Source organism: Rhinolophus ferrumequinum, chromosome 5 (assembly GCF_004115265.2).
Source record: "Rhinolophus ferrumequinum isolate MPI-CBG mRhiFer1 chromosome 5, mRhiFer1_v1.p, whole genome shotgun sequence".
In the NCBI taxonomy this organism is placed as follows: Eukaryota; Metazoa; Chordata; class Mammalia; order Chiroptera; family Rhinolophidae; genus Rhinolophus; species Rhinolophus ferrumequinum.
Genome location: NC_046288.1, coordinates 36,868,856 through 36,886,020, shown reverse-complemented (window position 1 = coordinate 36,886,020; position 17,165 = coordinate 36,868,856). Strand labels below are relative to the sequence as shown.

At 39.0% G+C, this 17,165-nt stretch overlaps 1 protein-coding gene across 2 annotated transcripts in view; it reads left to right on the top strand.

Moving 5' to 3' along the window:
- The window catches only part of RASGEF1B (RasGEF domain family member 1B), a 534,882-nt gene that overhangs the window by 286,711 nt on the left and 231,006 nt on the right, over positions 1 to 17,165 (top strand). The window lies entirely within an intron of this gene.

The window sequence follows — 17,165 nt, the reverse complement described above, 5'->3', positions numbered from 1 at the left end:
CTCCAAACATCCATGTTCTATAGGTCATTTGAAATATATTTTGTTAGACAAAGATGCAGTTTTGCTTTAAATTTTCTATTTGTTTATATTTACAAATAGAAATCTATTTATATTTACAAACATATTTATGCTGACTAGAATTTCCAGTGTGGCATTTTGGTTAAGTTCCTGTAGCACTGTTAATGATAACTAATGTGGATTCAAAATAGAAACCGACAGGGATTGTTCTAATACTATTCAGGAAACAATTATTTCATCCCTGCATTATCAGCTCTTTTGAGATTAAAAAAATAATTTCCTGAATTGTGGCCTAAGGTGATAATCTCCTAAACAGAGTCTCCTCTCTCAGAGAAAGGTTTGGAGTCCTTGTTTTGTTTCTTGCTTTTGAATCATTTATGGATTTAAAGCCACCCCACTGAGCACCAACTCATCTCTGCCAGGTGCATTGGGCCTCAATGAGTTGGAAGTGAAATGTGGGTCCCAAGCAGGGAAAGAGATGAAAACCACATTCACAGTTTATTTGCTCACAGATGTTCACATAATAGGAGCCGAAATTTAAGAAGTAGCTTCCTTCTCTTTGTATTTGACAAGAGACAAAAAAACAACAGTTGTGTGGGGGTTGGGAAGGCAAGGGGCAATGAAACTAGGAGAAGAATTAGGAATACCCATGTTGATCAGCCCTGGACAGAGAATAAGTTCATTGACAAAAGTATTGATTTTTATTCCCAGGACACAGACTAGGGCATTTGGCTCCTGATGAATCATCAGCAAGTGACTTTTACATGAGGAAGGAACAAGGGCTTGATCCTGGATAAGGCCTCGAAGACCTGACATTGATTTCTCTCCTCTTCCAATACCTTTAAGAGCTGTGAGGGAATCATTATGCAGTGTCAGGGCCACGACAACTCCTAGTGCTTTGTGAGGCTGCTAGGGTATCGGGCACAAATTTCCCTTCTGCCTGTGTTAGTGCAGTCACTTTTGTCTGTGTTTATTGCAGTGACTTGTCACCTTGTGTTTTCTGTTCTCTCATGCAAAAAAAAGGTGGGACAGTGTGAGTGAAAGAGAGACGTTTGCTGTGACTTTCTAAGCTAGAAGTTTAGAAGCTGCTCTGTTTCCTTCTTTGTTCAGTGCTCCTTTAAATCACCACCAATGGCCAAATGAATAATCGCTTCTGAATTTTGATTTTTATGGTCTGAACAGCTAGATGTTTTTTTTTTTTTTAAAAAAAACTTTTATTTATTTTAAGTGTGTGTTTCCAGGACCCATCAGCTCCAAGTCAAGTAGTTATTTCAATCTAGTTGTGGAGGGCGCAGCTCATAGTGGCCCATGTGGGGATCGAACTGGCAACCTTGTTATTGAGAGCACTGAGCTCTAACCAACTGAGCTAACCAGCTGCCCCTGTTTTTGTTTTGTTTTTTTTTTTTTTTTAGGTTTTGTTAAGTGAGTTAATGTTTAAGATATATTATGATATTATGATTCTTTGAAAACTTATATTTATTACATCATATTTTAAATTCATGTTACTCTGAATTCTCAGATTGGGAAGTATCTTACCTCTCCCTTACCCTAGAAATCTGTGCTTATCTCGATGGAAACAGCAATACAGATAGGATCATGTGAGATTTTCCAGATCAATAGATACTATTTTACTGATATCTCCAAGTATCTTATTTTCACCAGTAAGAAACTTGAACTTATAAATGTAATTTATATCATATCCCTTACTTTCTCTAAAACATTCACTTTATGAGTAGTAATAATGATAATACTTATTAGTCAGGGCACACTAACTGCTGTATGAAGCAGCCACCACATTCCAGTGGCTCAGCACAATGCAATTTATTTTTTATTCAGATGGAGGGTGGGGAGATGTTCCATTCAGCCCTTCAGAGGCTCAGTTTCCTTCCATCTTGTGGCTCCACCTTTGTCTAGAGCCTTGATGTCTTGTTTGTTCAGCTGGTGGTGGGAGGAAAGAGCGAGCGGTATGCATTGGAGATGTTTATGGGTCAGACCTGGAGGAGTCCACATTACATCCACTTAATTTTATGGACTGGAATTAGGTCGCACAACCACACCTTAGTGAGAGGGAGGTTAAAAATATAGTCTAGGCTTGACGGCCGGGTAAAAAAAAGGAGAACCCAGATATTGGTAAATACTAGCAGTTTTTGCCTTATCAAAAAACTAAAACAAACAAACAAAAAATTTTAAAAGAAAACAATTGTTCATTGTTTAATGTAAGGTACTACAGGCAACCCCCATAAAACACGACACTTCTTTAACACGGTTTCGCCCTAACATGGTTCAAAAATTGGGGGGAACCCTTGTCCAACATGGCATCCTAGAACACAGTTTCACTCTAACATGGTTTGACAATTAGAGAAATCCCCTAACAACACAGAATGTAATAAAAGCTTTTAAGAGCAAAAGATCTCATTTGAAATTTTTCATGCGAGTGTGGATGTCGTATCAGATTTGACTGCAGAATTTTAAAATTTATTAGAATTTGAAATCCACAAAGTTTAATGGAGAACTTCACAAGTGCTTAGCACCATATAACAGAATTTATAAAAATCTCTCAGCTAAAAGTAAGCAATCTAAAATAACATATTTTTTGCAAAAAGTACAGAATAGAAGTCAAGGTAATGCTGAAGAAAGTTCAGAGGATGAAGATATCTTGTCAAAAAGAAAACGCCCTCGGTTAGTGGTGCTTACTAATGATGACGAAGAAAACATTATTTAATACATATTAATAAGTTATACTTTTGGTGAAATTGCTTTAATAAAGATATTTCTCTTAATTATAAAAATATAGTATGTTTTTTAAACTTTTGGAACCCAACCCCCTTTTTTGTCCTAGTTCTTTGTTTCATGTAACACGGATTCGCATAACGGCATTTTAAGGAACCTAACAACCGTATTATACGGGGGTTACCTGTACATATATTTTTTTGAAAAGATGATGTCAAATTACTGTACATCCTATAAATTTGGTTATAGCTGCACCTGCCATTGGAACATTAACTACAAGATCAGATTGTGCAGAATAAATGCTTGCTGAGTGACTGACTGCTTGTGAGCACACTCGTTGGCGTGATGTCCACCACCGTCTCCATCCAGAGTTGACTTGGCACACACAGAGTTGAAGCAGTAGCCAATACAGATGTTGTAGGAGAGCATTGTATTCCTTCTTGATGGTGTTCTGACGTCTGCTTCTGATGGAAGTCAGTTTAACACAGCTATTTTGTTGATTGGCTCATAACATTGAATGTATAAGTTAGCGATAGATTAATTTACTTAGTATTTTCTTCTCGCTTTCCTATTTCTTGAGAGGTTTCTGAGTTAATGATAGGTTTACTTGGCTGATGAAAGAAATTCATCCTAACAATCTTTTCATGCCTACCAAGATCTGAGGACATTAGGATGTTCTTTATTTCTCTTCCTTTGACTGAACCATCAGGGTATCTGGGTTACTGGATCATCAGACATTTACTCTATAGTAAAATGATCTGTATCACTTGTTTTGGCCTACTAGACTTTCTCACCAATTAGCTCCTTGAGCCCTGAGACTTGGTTTGTGCATATTGCACCCTGGACTCCTGGCTCATTGTCTGTGACATAGTAGGCCTTCAATAAATATTCTGCAGTGGTTCTCAAAGTGTGGCCGCTGGACCAGGAACTAGTCTAGCATTACATAAAACCTGTTAGAAATGCAAATTCTTGGGCTGACTGTAGACCTACTGGGGACAGAGCCCACAATCTGTGTTTTAGCAAGCTCTTAAGGGTTCTGATACACACCAAAGTCTGAGAACCACTCCTTTACTAAACTGAAATAGACAGATCTTAACAATTATATGTACATATTGACAATATTGGGTACTTCATTGTTGTTCACTGTTCTCAATCATGTTTAATCTATCCTTGGTTTTAGTACAAGTTTAAGTAAAATACGTTGAGAAACTTTTCTAGAATTGGACATTTCTGGGATTTATCTAGAATAATCAAACTTTATTCAGTTTCACCAGATGTCCCATAAAATCCCAGCTGATGCCTTGACTTTGGCCTGGTGATGCTGACTTTGGACTTTTGGCCCCCTGGACTATGAGAGAATAAATTTCTGTTGTTTATGTCACCAAGTTTTTGGTAATTTGTTGTAACAGCCACCGAAAGCTAATATAAGTAGCATTCTCCAAATGTTTTGTTTTTGTACCTATTGGTAAAATGTTTTGAGCCTATCATCCAAAATATGTTTACTCATAAATATTTGCACATAATATTATATATCATACACATTATAACATGCACAACATAAGAATTTAAAATGATGTACGAAGGAGGGAAATAAATAATATCTGAAAGGTTATTTTATATTACTAATGGTATAAAGATCTTTTATTCCAACTAAGAATAATTATGTTTTAGTGAAAGCAATGTGATTGAATATGCTTCATTAGTTTGAAAAACTTGTTTTTACCACTTTGTTAAAGATCTGGTTCAAAAGTTCAGTTTATTTAGATATTTATTAGAATAAGTGGTTATTGTAGCTGAAAAATAGCTCATAAGAATATGCAGATTAAAAAGGAAGAGGTACTCCTTGACTGTACTTCCCTAATCAGGGCATTCTTTCCAATCCCACTTACTATTTATGCAGATGATTTTTTTATTATCTCATTCAGCTAATACACACCCACCTTACCCTTGCTCTTATAAGCTAATCAGATGATGTCAAGTCCCTAAACTTTTAACAAATAGGTTCAAACCCTGCTGAATGTCTGTATTTGGATGATTTAAAAATCAATGCAAGTCTTTAAAGAGAGCAGCTAAAAGAATATTTTCAGTGAGACGTAGTGTTTTTAGGCAACAAGTTCACATAATCATGGAAATTTTTCCAGACATCTGTTTTCAAAATGTTCTCTTTTTTAAAAAGCAGTTTTTAAAATTCATTGTTAAAACATTCCTTTACCATGGAGGGGCAGATTAAAAGGAAAAAAAGGAATTAAATCTTAGAAAGTTAATTAGTGGATTTATTGTTTAAAAAATATATATATCTTCTAGATACCTACTAGAATTAACAATTTCTTATATTACAGAAAATTTGAACACTTGTATTTTTGTCTAAAAGGAATATGAAATTCATGTTTAAGTTTGGCAGCTCTTTATTATTGCTGTGAGATAGTTTCATGGATACTGCCATCCCATTGCAAAATACTCTAGACAATTAATGAATAGTAATTTTGTGTATGGGGTGGGGGATGGGGGACAGGGGAGTACTCTGAATATTTTTAATAAAATTCATAGAATTCAGGCCAAGAAAGACATACGCAAGAAGAGATTTCCCAGAGAAAACCCAGAGATCTTAAGAAAAGCCATTTTCCTCCCATAATCTTTAGGTGCTTTCAAACTCTAAGGCATTTCTAAACCAAAGCTTGACTCTTCTCTCTGCTGCTGGTGATCAGTCTTAAAGGGGCAGGTGGCCCCTTGTTTTTCAAAGCCCTGGGGTGATAATATCAATTTTCTATTAAGGAGCAGGAACTCAGAGACCAGAGGAGACACTCAATCCACCGAAGGTCACATGAGTCAATGACAGTTTAGGACCTAGAACATTAACTGGAGTTTTATTCACTTGAACACCCAGTTTTCCAAGACAGAAAGCACGCTGGTTTTCCCTCAGAGATAGATACTTTTTCTGTGGCAGCTGACACTCCATTTTTCTTAATTATGTAGTTGTGGTGCTCAAGAAGGTATGAGTGTGTCTTTGTGGGACTAAAAGAGAAACATCAGACTGTTCAAATATGAAACATTGTGTCAACTGAAAGGGACACCTTATGATCAACAAACTGTCAGAAGAAATCACAATGAAAAATTTCATTCAAAGAAAATGAAATTCTTTATTGAAAGGAATCAGAGTTTCCAAAGACTATGCCATGCTGCCTATGAACTAGACTGGGCCTTAACCCATATCTTCCAAAGGGGCATGAACCACACACACCCCCTTGAATTGTACGGTACAGAAGTCCTGGTCCCCCATGAGGGTAGTGCCAAGCACTTAGAGGTTACTCCATAAATATCTGATGGATGAATAAGTGCGCTGGCTGCTCTCTTCAACTTCCAGAATCATTTTCCTGCTAGACTCTACCAAACCATCCTTGAGCCTTCCTGGTTGGGATGTTGAAACACAGGTGGGGTGACGTGACCGATTGTGTTCAGGATAGGTACCATTATCATCCTCCTTTTGAGGTAAGTGTGTGAATGGCTAGTGTGCTGAGGGTCACTTTTGTCCTATAGCCCTCAGTTGCTCTATTGTCAAATAATAGTGAATTGGCCTGCACCTACAGAATAGTGGCCATCCAACTAGCCATTCAGCAGGCATTTTTTGGAAACCTACTATGGCCAAGCACTAGGCTATACTGAGAGGTACAAAGATAAATGATATAGACTCTGCTGTCAGTTAGTTCATTAGTTAGTATGTGGCAGTCCCTAGAAGATTGGGGTTTGCTGCCAAGGTATTAGGTGGGTGCAAAAGTAATTGCGGTTTTTGCAATTATTTTTAACCTTTTAAACTGAAATTACTTTTGCACCAACCTAATATTTGCCCTTGAAAGAAGGCGGTGCTGTTGGCATATTCTGCGGGACCTCTGGGTAATGGTTTAAGATGGAGATGTCAAAACTGAATTTTAATGATATTCAGAAAAGAGGAAAAAGATGGATCGTCTGTGGTTCACTCTTACCCTTACCCTTCACTGTGGCAGCCATGAGAATGGCAAGGAGGGTGCAGGTGAAGTTTGAAAAAACACAAGGCTGACTTGGAGGCTGTGCATAAAGATGTAATTAATAGTAACTAATGTTTATTGAGTGCTCACCTTTCGTCAGGCACTATTCTCAGCACTCTGCATTCAGTATTTCATTGAATCTTTACAACAAACTTGCAGTTGATATTATTATGGTGTTTTTCAGATGAAGAAATTGAGGCATGGAGTTGTTAGGGACACAGCTCCAAGACACACAGCTAGTAAATGGTAAAGGCAGATTCTGAACTCTTACCCGCCACTCTGTCCTCCACTGTATTTGACAGGTTGGATGTGAGAAGGGTGACACACAGGTTTTTGGTTTAGGAACCATTCCCAGTGATGTTCTCGCTATGATGAGAAAGAGCAGCGGAAGAGCAGATTTGGGACCAGGGAAGAGTGGGATTTGGGACAATTTGGGATTGAGGCATCTTTGGGACCTTCAGGTAGAGATGTTGGTTTAGCCAATGGTATGTGGTTCTGCAATTCAGGAGAGAAATCTGAGCCTAAAAGAATTGGAGCTAGATCTAAACAAACAAGCAAAACCAAAGAAACACAAAACACCACCCCACAGAGTAGGAAACTGAAACCAAACATTGTTAATAATACTTGAAAATTTGACGTGATATTTTGAGCAGCTGCTACCCAGAGTCACTAGATATTCAAACTAAGCCTTCTGCAAACTAGGCCTTCATATGTAAAGTTGATTTCTATGGCTCTTCTCATTAGGAGACCAAGCTTTGAGTGATAATAGCAGTGATGATTTGCAATTATTCTCCCAGAGTCTTTCACTCAGCTTTTGTGACACCAATGGCCATCGTTGGTACAGTTTGTGTCCATGGAACTAGTTGACATATACAGACATGAGATGCACGGTGTTGGTCCCAGTGGCACCTTATACCCACCAGAGGAGCTGACTGAGAGTAGTACCAAGAGAAGGGAGATGCTGCTGACAGTCTTATGAATCCATAAAAAGAATGTTTTAGGACTTACGTATTCAATAAGTCAACTTGCAAAAGTGACGGCACGTTCTATATCATGGGGAAGAAAAATTAGCCTAATGCTTTGCAGTTCTTTGTTCTCTGTTCAACAAAAGAGGGCTGCCCACCTATAGCTGTTGCTCACAGGAGACTGGATGTCCGTTTTTAATGAAAGATGTCCTTCCTGGGCAACAAGTGCACGCTCTCCAACCCCAAATCGTAGTGTGCCCCATTTTCTGACCTTTGTTGAATGCCTCCCGGGGAGTCAGTTTCATGGAGATCTTAGGTGATGAGAGGCTTAAAACCAAAGGTCTTCGGCAGTAGATTCGTGATGGCTTCCTGTGGCGCGAAGTCATTTTCCACAAACTCACAAAGCTCCTTCTCTTTGTCTTTCCGTGGGGCGGGGCGGTGGGTGGTACTGTTCCACATGAGAACTGGGAGTCTGCTGAGGTCTTACTGGTTAGGAAATGGGCAGAAAATACAAAGAGAAAGAAAAATGGCAGCCAGTGCATGAAGCTCTGCACAGTCACTCTGAAGAAAAGCTGGGTGGGCAGATTTCTGAATAAGCGGAATGGTAGGTGCCCCAGGACATGCCTCTAATTTTCCCTCTCTAATAGGAATTGCCTAAAGGACCCTTCCTTCTATTTGCTGTGCCCAGGACAGCTGTTGCTAAGTTTTCTTGAAAGGGGCTTAACATTATTCTCCCCTTCTCTCTTTAAACTTTTTAAATTGTCTTCCCCTATTGATAGAAAAAATTTGAGTCAAGACTGTCAATAAATGTATGCATTCTTAAGTGTGTGTGTGTGTGTATGCACACATGCTACTGGCTGTTAAATTATGAACATTATAAAATTATATTCCTTGCCCACTCAAGTTAAGCATCTTGGAATGTACGTGAGTGAGAATGGCATTATTATTTCAGTTGTTAATTATTAGTTAAAAAGAAAACCTTTCTTGTAATGCAATATGTCCACATATTTCTCTGTATCCCAAACTGAGAAAGCCTGGAATGAAGGAAAAAAGACTAGAAGAAACTTCTGCTAGAGTCCAGCAGTGAAGTGGTTATGGAAATCTGCACATTTGTCCATTTAACAGTTATGCATTGAACACCTACTTTGTGCCTTTGAACAAAGCAAGTGCCTAATTAACGAGCTTCTGTTCTTCTGAGGGAGCCCAGCTGCCCTGTTACTCAACTCAAGTGGGTGCCATTTACATAGGCTACATAGAGGCCTTGCACGGGTGGTGCTGGTGAGTGAGATAAACATGCCTGCTGGGTCAGGTGGACATAAGTGCAATGAGGGAGAATACTAGAGAAAATGGTAGAGAGTGAGAGGGGCTGCCCTTTCGGAAGGGAGGAATCTGCTTTTCAGAAGGTGGAATTGAAGCTTGACCTGACTGCAGCGGGGCATCCAGTTCTGTGAATACCGGAGGAAGAGCATTCATTCTGGGTTGCATCCTTGCGTCCCTGGTTACAGAGGACCCCATCCCAGTGGGCCTGAAAATGACCTCCTGAGGGGCTTGCCAGCTCCCGGGGAACAGGAGGCCCATCCTCAGCAGCTGTGAGCTGCCACATAAATAAGGTACCAGAGCTTTGTTACAAGAGTCTGCTCCCTGTCAAGCCTGACAAGGCAGCACCCTTTGTGCTCGCAATAATGGATGTCCTTTCTGAGGCACCATCAGGTTTGAAACTGAATTGGTAAGCCCAGCTCCTTTTCCCTCACTTCTCCCTCTATAAGGCGGGAACTCAGAAGCTTTTAGACTTGTATGAACATGGATTGCCATTGTCTTATATATTATAAAATGAATGTCCAAGCTATGCAAGCAGTCTAATCACCCGCTGGCTAGACCTTAGCCTGTAGTTACCACGTATTTTAGAAAACTGGGACTACAGGACACACTGCTTGTGAGAAGAGGCTGAGGTAAGACGTGTGAACGTATATTGTAAAGACAGTTGGGAGTCTTTGCAGTCTCTTCTCCCTGTGTTTCTACTGAACTGCTTTTTAAATTACAGAAATAACACATTTCTTAATAGGTCCGACAATATAGTCATATAAAAAATTAACAATCTCTAACCTATTTTTCTCTAATAACTTGTAGAGTAGAACAGTGCAGAGGTCTAGAGTGTGGGCTCTCAGCCAGGCTGCGTAGTATACATCCTGCCAGCCGCTTGCTAGCTATGTGACCTTGTATAGGTTAATCTATTTTTGCCTCAGTTTCCTTATCTGTAAAATGGGAGTGATAACAGTCTTTTACTTGCCTTATGAGATTGTTGTGAGTATTGAATGAGTAGGACTTAATGCACCTAATAATACCTGGTAAAGGGTAAGTGCTATATTCACTTTAGCTATTATTAGTATAGCTATTATGAGATGTCACTCTTTTCTTTCTTTTAGTTCATCGTATGCACTTGGCAACTCGTTTTTATTTTTCTCTTAATCTATCACAAATACCTTTCTAGATCCAAATCCAAACATATGTAAGTATTATTAATTTGTAACAGCTGCATACTACTACTTCAAATGGATAGCCATTTATCCGTTTAAACATTTTAGTGGGCATTTGATTGCTTCTAAGTTTTCACTCTTACAAACAATGTAGCAATAAAGACTATTGTGTATATATCCTTTTGTACTGTTGCTTTGTTTCTAAAATATTCTTAAAAGTGAGATTGCTGGATCAAGCAAAAGTCATGAGAGTTTAAAATGGTAATACATGTCCCAAAATATCATAGCAATTTGCACTCCTACCAGAGATATATGTGTGCTCATTTCCCCATGTGCTTACCAGCAGTGGGTGTTATCAATCTTTAATTTTTTTCCAGGCCAGCAGGCAAAAAATAGAATCTCATTGTCCTTTCAAATGATATTTCTCTGATTACCAGTGAGATTGGGTACATTGAAGGGTTCCATGCTGTGGCATTAAATAGGAAGATGTCTAGTGTAAAAAATTCACTGGGGCTATAACATGGAGAACTGATTAGGGTAGGGGTGGGGAAGGCGGATCTGGAACTCAGGAGGATGGTTAGGAGGCTGTTTCTGTTCTCCTACCTTTCCCATTATTTTGGCAATAACCTCCACTGCCAGATGTCAACCTCTAACCCTTGGTCTTTGTCCTGGATTTCAGCACCATGTTTGTTTTTCTGCATTAGACGTTACCACACGGCTGTCAGTGGTAGAGACAACTCAAACTCCAAATGTCCACAAAAGTCCCTATCTTCTGTTTCCCTCTCTCCCAAACCTAGCCTTTCTCTTCTTCTCCTTCTCCTTCTCCTTCTCCCCCTCCCCCTCCCCCTCCCCCTCCCCCTCCCCCTCTCCCTCCCCCTCCCCCTTCATTTAGTTAATGGCCTCACTATCTCCCTAACTAAATATAGGATTGGGTTTAGGTAGTCTTGCCTGAACTACAAAACTTGGAGTCACTTTTCAGTCCTTACTCATTACCTCCCACAGCCAATTCATCACCGAGTCTGTGATTTTACCTGTCTTTGGTCATTCAAGTGCTCTCTGCCTGTCATTCTTTCTGCAGCTGCCATTGGATCGCACCTTCGTCATAGTTTTCTCAATTATTGCACACCTTCGTCATCTTTTTCTTGATTGTACCTTCATGAGTTCCCAGCCTGATCACGTTCCTTCATTCTGTTCTCTCAGCGTGGAATTTTCTTCCATCATTTACCCTAGACAGTGAGGTGAAACATTCTCCTAAGCTCAGCTTGAGGGTTCCCTTTTCTGTGAAGTCCCGTTATTCACACTCTACTCCAGGCAGAACTCAGGACTCTTTGTCTCGTGCTCCTACTGTGGTACTCTCTATATGCTTAGGTTGCAGCATTTACCCTAACATCACCACCACTTGAATCCATAGCACCCTTCTTCTCCCTCAGTGATCTGTGACCTCTTTGACAACATGGGCCATTGACGTTCTCATCTTTTTATCCAACACACTACCTGGCAAAGGTAGCAGTTAACAGTTTGTTGAAACAAGGAAGGCACACTGGTTTAAACTTTTGCTGCTGAGAATTAAGTTATTAGTAAAATAACGTCTTATCTTTTTAACAAAAATTAAGTTGTTAAACAACACTTGTTCCTTCTGTCAAATTTGGAGAAAATTATTGAAAAGTAGAAGTAAAAAGTGATAGCAAATCATTTGTGTTCCTGTTTATAATTATATCTTGCCTTTCCCCCTCTTAGTCTAATGATTACATAATAATCTATAGTGAGAGGAGTTCCCCTCCCACCTCTATGTCCCCATTCCTAAAGTCTGGAAACTTAGACTTAACTAAGAAGAAGGGCTGCTGTAATGTTAGTTAATACTGGGAAGGGAGGGGCAGTCTAATATAATAAAAGATAAAAAGTACGTCAGCAGAAGGTTCTTCTTCACAGTGTTTTGATAGATGTAATATTTTCCAGTGGGGTGCCATGGAATCTAGAGTGAAGTTCTTGGATAAATTGAGCTTGGGATGAATTGAATAAATTATGGAGGCTTAACTTGAACCCCTACCACTTAATGCTTACTTTGTCACTCATCATCATCTATTTTTTCTCTTAACAGTAGAGTTTCTCTGGTGAGATTCTGCTTCTCTCCCTACTTTATTATCACTGACCAACTCAAGCAAAGAGCAAACTAGTATTTGTTGTCTACTTTATAATAGGGCTTGAAAAAAGCCATGGGAGATGGAACAAATCTCATCCCACCAGATCTCTATATCGTTAGTCTCAGAAACAAACAAACAAAGCAGTTGAACTTCCTTTGGGATTTCTGTTGTGTGCTTCATCAGCTATGACAGTAAATCTGTTTTGTAACTGACTCTTCCCCCTGTCGCTTCCAGGATGAGGGACGTGGTTGCAATTTCCATTTCTTCAATATAATATCATAATTTACATACTCAATCCCATGATGTTGGACATTTATGTTTTTCCCTTTTTTACCATTGTAATAATTATAATTAATAAATATTTGAGGCACTAAATATTTTTCTGTATTCAGTTCTATATCCTTAAGCCAGTTTTAGATATAGAATTACTAAATCAAAGGACAAGAACAATTTGAGGTTCTTGATATATTTCGTACAATTTTTTCCAAAAGAGTCTTTCAAATTTACACTCTCTCCTGTAATATATGAAAGTAGCATTTTGGTCACATCATTTCCAAGAGTAAGTGTTGAAAATCAAAAAGTAAATCCCTGCTAATTTGCTAGGTGATAGGCTGTTACAGAACTTTTATAAAGTTCTGTCCTGAAAAGATTGTGTCCTCACCTTTTCAGGAAATCTTTAGATTGACCAAGACTGTTCATCTGTTTGTAAACATTTAGCTCCATTGAAAATCTGTTGTAGCTCACTTTAAATGTTCTGATAGCCCCATAATTCTTGGCAACCATGAGCATTGTTCCCATTTACAAAGTGTACAGTTGCACTGCAAAAATGGATAGTTATAAATAATATGGGCTGCACCATCTTTGTGCCATCTTACTCCTTATAAGAGAGATGGCAGCTGGGACCCCACAAAGAAAGGAAAGGAAAGAAGATTTTTGATCAGGGTTAGGTCGGGTAATCTGGGAACCGATGAGCTCACTAAAATTTGCTCACCATAAATCATAGTTTTAAGACCAAAGGACTGTTTGACAATGTAACTAGGGCCTTGCTGTCTTTTGTAGTTAAAAGAAATCACACACATATTCCTCTAGGTGCAGGCAGGAGATGGGAAAGAAAGAAAGACATAAAAAATCTTGTGAGTCTTGCCTACCTTTAAATGAGGACACTGAACACTCACTGGGGTTCATTGAGAGTCCCTGTCTTTTAGGCTATTTGGTTTCCTTTCTATAGCTGTATGCCTTTCCTGGGCTTATAAAATGCAAAACACAAGGTTTGGATTTCAAATCACCACTTAGAAACCATAATTTCAAAGTCCCCAGAGTAGGAAGTTGTTATTTGTGGTAAATGCTTCTCAAACTATTTCCAGCAGTTCATAGATATTTTCTCACTAATCACCATGTATTTTTGTTGCTGTTCCTTACTAGGAAAGGTGGTCTGGTGAGATGAGATTCTGCTGCTCCCCCTTACTCATTTCTAATGCCCAACTAAGGCAATGTTGGGCATTAAATGTATATTGTTGCCTACTTTCTGCTGTGTCTTGAAAAGGACCAAGAAACTCAGCCAGATCTCATTCCTCCAGATCCTTCTGTTTAGGGGAAAAAAAACTCTAGGTGATTAATAACTAAGTTCTGCTTTCAAATCAGTTACAGTCAAGTTTGGTAGAGATACATGTGCACCAAAATGGAATTGTTTGAGTGAGTAATAGTTAGGTGCCAGAAGTGTGGGTACAAGTGTGAATGCAGACCAAGATTAATAAATAGCTGAACTTTTCTAGAGCCTAACAATTTAGAAAGAACTTGTAAATAAATTATTCTTATTTGAGCTTCACCAAAACAGAACCGCACAAAGCCCCCATTTTATAGTTAAAGTAACTGAGGCTCAGAGATATCAAATAAATATCTTGTCAAGCAGAACCCCGTGAGTCAGGACACAGACAGGAATAAACATTACAAGTTCCTGACTCAGAAGATTTGCCTGTCTGGACTAGAGGATTCTGCACAGTGATTTGTAGGGAATATTATTTCAGAGGTAGGGTGGAGCCTTTGGAGCTAAATTTGATATCTTTGATTTTTTTTTTCTTGAAAAGTTTTGAGCAGGAATATGATGTATTAAACGTGATGCCTGGGATAGGTATACAGGTTGAATTGGGATGGGGAGAAGCTGGTTTATAGCGGTTGGCTAAACCACATTGTAATAGCCAATGTATGATACCCGAGACTTAGTTTGGGATGGGAAGATGGAGTAGGATGGGGAGAAGACCCAAATGAAGGACATGTCAAAAGAAAAACATGGAGGTCTCAGTAATGAAATGGATGTGGTTGATGACAAAGAAGGGAGAATAAAGGGTGATTTGGTTTTGAGATTGGGGGCAAACCTGGTTCCTTGAATTCCCAGGCAGATAAGCAGTTCTCTGAAAGCATTTCCAGTGCTAGGGGAACACAGGGTTGGAGGGAAGTTACGTAGCAAGGGTTTTCTGGCTTGTTTATAATCATCAAGTAAATTCAGTGAGGAAACTCTCCAATGAGCAATAGGGAGAAGTAACTTTCATCAAAATGTTTCCAGTGTTGCTACGTGGGTTTCTCTGCTACAAAAGCGTACCACTAAACCACTTTATCCAGTTTCCTGCCTTGTTTGGGGATGGTGTTTCCTCAAGGTGCAACATGGGACAGGTAGAAACTAGAGTTCTTTAATGCCATTTGTGAAGATTTGTAAAGTTTTCAATCTCCTTGCAGAAAAATAGATATTATTATAACAATTTATATTTCTCTGGCGTCCCTGATTATCACAGCTTCTGAATGCACCTCTGAAAAACATTACTGCTATTTTAGTAATGTGGGCATTTGAACAAGTCAGTGATAACAGAGGTGTCCTAAGCAGATTTCAATATAATTAGTAGCTCATGGAATAATTATATTCTTATATTCCAGAGTTTTCCTTATTTCAATGATAAGGAATATTATATAAGAGGAATATTATATAACCAGATTTCACAGCTTTGGGTCATAAGGGAGAGGAAGCTAGGTTAGGCATCTTTCATGGACATAGAAGAATCAGAATTGTTAAATGGCCTTTTAATTTACCTGAGTTTCTGTGTGAATGAGGCAATCAACCACATGTTAATAGGAGTTTTTAAGTCCTTTTGCTCCAAACCTTTTTTGAGTGTAAGACCTCGAGCCAACAGCTGTAATCAGTGGCTTCCAGATGTGAACTCTGATCTGAAATGAAAAAGAAAAGAGTGTGACCAATGGCCTTCCAGGGTCTCGAATATTTCTTGCATGTTCCTAACTTTGTTAGGTTATCTATATGGATTTTCTACTCTGCAAGTTATCATACCTTGTGTCCTAAAAATTATTCCAGGCTTTTTACAGCAAGTTGTCAAACATTTCCTGAAAATCTACTCTATGTCCCGTGCTAGTTCCTGTGCAAAGCAATTTCTTCCATGTTGACTGAGTCTGACTCTTTGTCTCAGTGGTGACCTTAGTAGAAAGCGAAGTAATACGCCCAGTTGGATGCCATTCAGTTTGGGATTTGCACAATGTTGGGACAAGAGTTCCTCAGTGAATTAGTATCAGATGTTACGGAGATGTCTCAATGCTAAAGTCCTTTCAGCAAATAAGCCACCCCTGAGATATAATGTCTACAGGATGTAGTGAAAAGAGACCTGAATTGATTTCTAAACTGGAATTTTCTCAACCTGCAATGAGGCTTTGCCCTGGTTGTCTGACTTTGGAAAAATCCTTTGGTTTCTCTCTACCTCAGTTTCCTCAACTGTAAAATAAATGGTTAAGCTAGAGGCTGCTTATACTGTTTCCCCCCAGCTCTAACATGCCACTGTCATATTTTATTTAACTTTTGTTAGGAAAAAGTGGTAACTTCTCTACCCTCAGAGTGCTCAGTAAGCTGACAAAAACTATATTAAATTGATAATTTTAATATAAGATGCTTTGCTTGCCATTCAGAAACACACTTTTTTCCATCATTGGAAAATAAATTGACTTGAATGGATTATTTGTGTAACGTTACTGTCAAGCCTCTTTTAATTTGGGTGTTTCATATGGAAAATAAGTGTAACTTTTTTCAAAAGGCATAAAGCCTCCGAGTTTTATCAGACCATTTTACTGCCTCTGCTGTCTGGAGGCAATATTTCTTTAATGGAATAATGACTTTTTTTCAGCACATTACAGTGAAAGCACATCATATTTCCATGGTGGGAATGAGGAGAGGAGTTGGGATCTAGGGTTGGAAGAATATAGAGGAGAGAGAAATAGGTCGAAACAAAATGGATCCTCATAAAGTCTGTGTTTCCTTTAGAAAAGAACAAAAGACACAGCTGCTCCTGTGAATCTAAAATAAGTGAATAAAGACTTGTTTAATTATTCAGTTACATACTCCCTGTTAAGTGATGAGAGTGAAGGGAACTGAATCATCTGTTTAAATTAAACTGTTACAGGGCGTTCTTTTAGGCCTCAGCTACTTCTCTGGCTCACCCTGGGAAGTTTGCTTTCTGGGCTGGCATCAGCCCAATCATGATGGTTTGTTGTCCTTGACAGCAGTAGAAATTAAGGGGTGGGGTGTGAGTGGGGTGCAGGGAAGGAGCGAGACTTGGGACAGCTGAGCTGTGCTTTTCCTCCCCGACTCAATCAGGGAAACACATGCCCTGTGAGAAGGGAAACCCTGCCTGCCCCTGTGATTTTTGTGCCCTGTAATTCTAGGGCAAATCTTTGGTTGCTTTTAAGACGTGTGCTTTTGAACCACAGTTGGACTCTTCCACAAGATCCCTACCCAGAGTTTAAAGCTCACTCTGATCTATTCCCAATTCA